The sequence below is a fragment of the Cibotium barometz genome, chromosome 49, assembly GCF_041138505.1.
Source record: "Cibotium barometz isolate CiBa-2024 chromosome 49, ASM4113850v1, whole genome shotgun sequence".
Taxonomy (NCBI): Eukaryota; Viridiplantae; Streptophyta; class Polypodiopsida; order Cyatheales; family Cibotiaceae; genus Cibotium; species Cibotium barometz.
The window spans coordinates 35,738,714-35,742,732 of NC_141094.1; the positions used below are offsets into that span (position 1 = coordinate 35,738,714).

The 4,019-nt window shown below is 44.7% G+C and overlaps 1 pseudogene; it reads left to right on the top strand.

Annotated features, from left to right (window-relative positions):
- Positions 1-250: 250 nt before the first annotated feature.
- Positions 251-976, top strand: LOC147610536 (AT-hook motif nuclear-localized protein 22 pseudogene; annotated as a pseudogene).
- The last annotated feature ends 3,043 nt before the right edge of the window (positions 977-4,019 follow it).

Sequence of the window (4,019 nt, forward strand, 5' to 3'; positions counted from 1 at the left end):
AATGCTTTTTTAAGTTTTCCAATCTTGTTTTGTTGATCTGAATTTTAACTGTCGTGGGTGTCAATCAATTATACGTGGTTGATTATTATTCAATTCTAGAATATTTTATTCTGCAATATTAACCGTAATGGGTTTCAATCAATTATATGTGGCTGACTGAAACCCACCTCAATTATATGTTAGCTTAGCTCTCTCTCTCTCTCTCTCTCATTTTCCGTTGATTTGTTGTTTTTTGTCAGCTGGGAAGGGAATGTCTGGCTTGTCAGCCACGACAGGACGTGAGGAGGGAGGAGAAGAGCTGCGGAGGCCTAGAGGGCGGCCTCCCGGTTCCAAAAACAAGGCCAAGCCCCCTACCTTCATAGCAGGAGATAGCACAAATGCGCTGCGAACCCATGTCCTGGAGGTGGCCAACGGCTGCGATGTAATCGAAAGTTTAGCCACCGTCGCGTGCCGGAGACAGTGCGGCGTGTGCATCCTTAGGGGCAGCGGAACAGTCGCCAACGTCACACTCCGGCAACCTGGCGCAGCGCCCGATGCCACAATCACCTTGCACGGCCGCTTCGAGATCCTTTCGATTTCCGGCGTATTTCTTCCGCCGCCAGCCCTGCTGCCCGGGGGGGGCGGCTTAACCGTACACCTAAGCGGTGGCCAGGGTCAGGTTGTGGGTGGAAGCGTTGTGGGCGCTCTGCAAGCGGCGGGTCCTGTGGTGATCCTGGCTGCCTGTTTTCTCGATGCGTCGTATGAACGCCTGCCTCTAGATGATGAGGAGGCGTTGCCCGCCATCGGAGCTTCACAACGTGCAGCGGCCCTTTATAACTTGCCCCCCAATAACACAACCAATGGCAACCACAGTAGCATGGCCCGTGACAACTTGTCCCCCAACCTCCTCACCAATCATCAAATGCCAGATGTCTACGCTTGGCCAGATGTCTACGCTTGGCCGACTGCTTCAGGAACTCACCCACCTTATAATTAGAATAGTTGGGAACCCGTGCTTCACACGTCTTTTGAGGTTTCCAAAATCAAATTCTACCAAACTTCCTCGAACCTCCAAATTATTGCCATGCGGTAGCTTTCTAAAACTCTTCCTTAAGATAATATGAAGATATAGAGAAGAGAAGCTCCTCCTACAACACCACCACATCACCCCCTTGCTCTCAACTTTTTGTGGTTCTTGGCCTTGTTTTTGAAGTTCATACATATCCAAACAACACAAACACACACACACACACACAGAGCCCACTTGCTCTACACCTAGACTATCCACACTTCACACTTGAGGTTCATTTATTCTTTTCTTTTTTTTCAAAAGTATGCAAGAAACTCTATCTCTTCTTACTAGATTTGTATCCTTCACTTGAGATCTTAAAGGTTTTAGTACTGATCTCATTTAGCATGTGAATTGCTCTAGAATTGCACTTAACTACCTAGTCTTCACATGGCTTGTATGTGTACTTGTACTCGCATTTTTCAAGAACATCTTCTACAACATGATTCCTTGAGTTTATTCCCATTTTTGACTTGAAGAACTTTACCTTGATGATGTGTCCCTAATTAGATTCTCCCACATGACATTGGTATATTTCAATCTTGCCAGCATGGCATTAGCATTTGAATCATTCCCAATGGCGAGCGTCACTAGAGTGCATGGAGTAGGTGGTGGAGAAGCTCGCAAGTGTGAAGCGCATGGACACTACAATAGGCACGGAGTGACATGGGAGACATATCATTAGTCTATAGCATGTCGATGCGGCAACCACCATGCCGAATCACCACCTCAACTATAGGTATAAGTCAGAGATGTTGTATTATCGATGCATAGTCCACTTATGCACCACCACCACCTCATAACCCACCCACTAGCTAGCTTAAGTGTTTAAAGCATGAGGAGAGAGAGGCAAGTGAGAGATTTCATGGCTTCAATTGGAACTCACTCAACCTATCTCCACCACTAAGGGAAGCTTTGAGATGATTGTAGACAAATGCCCTATAGAATATTCCAAGAAAGCTCTATGCTCTCTATGCATGCATGAGAGAGAGAGAGAGAGAGAGATTATGTCCATGCATGCCCAAATGATTGTGTTCTCTATTAGTACATGAGGAAGTTGTAACTTGTTTGTTGTGTGTGGGGCCTATCATTACAGAGATGACTTACAAGCAAAGAAACTTTTGGTCAAGGTTTTGAGGCACTTCCCCATCATACCTTGAGAGACAACATATGTTCAAGTGTAAGTCAATTGTAGATCTCATGATGTGGCACACCACCCACCATTTCTCAATGAATGGGATATTGAGAATTTGAGCAGATTGTTAGGCATGTGTAGATTGAGGTTTTCATTTATGGCCTCAACAAATAGGTTACAAGGTGGTGCTCTAAATGCACCACAAGTACTGATGAGTAGGGGTTAGAAAGGTTTCTTGAAGAAGTAGATAGTTTCTTTTTTGCACTTCAAATAGTGTTATGTCTCGTACTTGAACATAACAAGGCTTGTGATTAGAGGCCATATGGAAACAATTTATATTGTAGTCTGCATTGGTCACTAGGCTATATAGTTGGCATTGTGCCTCATTTGTGAGAGAGTTCATGTGTGAAACTCTACCTTGGGAGAGAGGGGCCTCTCAAGGAACAATTTATATTATAGCCTGCATTGGTCATTGGGCTATGAGTGGGCTATATAGTTGGGATTGTGGCTCATTAGTGAGAGAGTTCATGTGTGGAACTCTACCTTGGGACAAGGGCCTTCCAACACTCCAACAAATGAAGAGCACAAAAATGTCAAGAGCCATGAAAATTTTAAAGAAACTATATATGAAAAAACATTCACTTGGTTATTCGTGTGGCTATGCACGCGACTATCAGTGCGACTACACTTGTATGATTAACCACACATATAATCATGTGTACAATAATATGCGGTTAGGTGCATGTGTACAACATGCACCTAACCGCATATATAGTCACAGACTGTCTGAAAAAGAAGCGGGGATAGAATGGATGAGATATGTGGGGACATGTGTTCCCACATCTCTCCTCCATTTTGTCCCCGTTTTTTGAAATCACATTATTTAAACACTAGTTAATTATTATTTGTAGAACACTTAAAACACAAAAATTAATTGCAATACAATAATATCATGGATTATATTTTCAATTACATACACATTTGCAAATTAAATAAGGTGTTCATGTTGAAAAATAAATAAATATGAAGACATTGAAAACTAATTAAAGTAATGCATCAATCTTCATCTTCACTTGCATTTTCACCACTGTTGAGCAATGATTTTATATTCACGTGATCACAAATTTTTTTTGTTAATAACATGTGTTAACATGTTAACATGTTAACATGTTCTCAAAAAAGCCGGTGGCAAGCGACCTGGTAACCGGATAAAATCCCGCCGGGCTTTTGCTATACCCGGCGGTCCAGCCGGGAAAAAGAAAACCTCGGCGGGTCCCGGCGGGGTCATCATCCAGCCCAGCGGGGTACAATTTCCTATATATATGGGCCCGGGGGGCCCTTTGGGAGTTCATTGCTGACAGCATACACAGGTAATGAAACTTGTGTGTGTGTGTGTGTGTGTGTGTATGTGGGTGTGTTCGTGTGGGCAGCCGCCCACTGTCGCAATGCGCGGCAGGATGTGGGTGGTCCGCCACACGAGGAATGTGTGTGTGGGTGTGTGTTCGTGCGGGCAGTCGCCCATTGTCGCAATGCGCGGCAGGATGTGGGTGGTCCGCCACATGACAGGTGTGTGTGTAAGGCCATTCTTCGGAATGGTGCTTACCCTGGGGCACTTAGTCGGTAACGCGGCTAGTCTGTGTCCTATGGTAAGTATGGCATGCCGTAGCGGTACTAGTTGATAACGCGGCAAGCATAGTATCGTTATGGCGATGTCACCTTCCCTTCCCTTCCCTTCCCTTTGTCAAATGCGGACATATGGTCGGTAACGTGGCCAGTGTATGTTCGTATCCTATTCATATTCCCATAGAATCGGGCGGCATTTTGTCGTTAACGCGG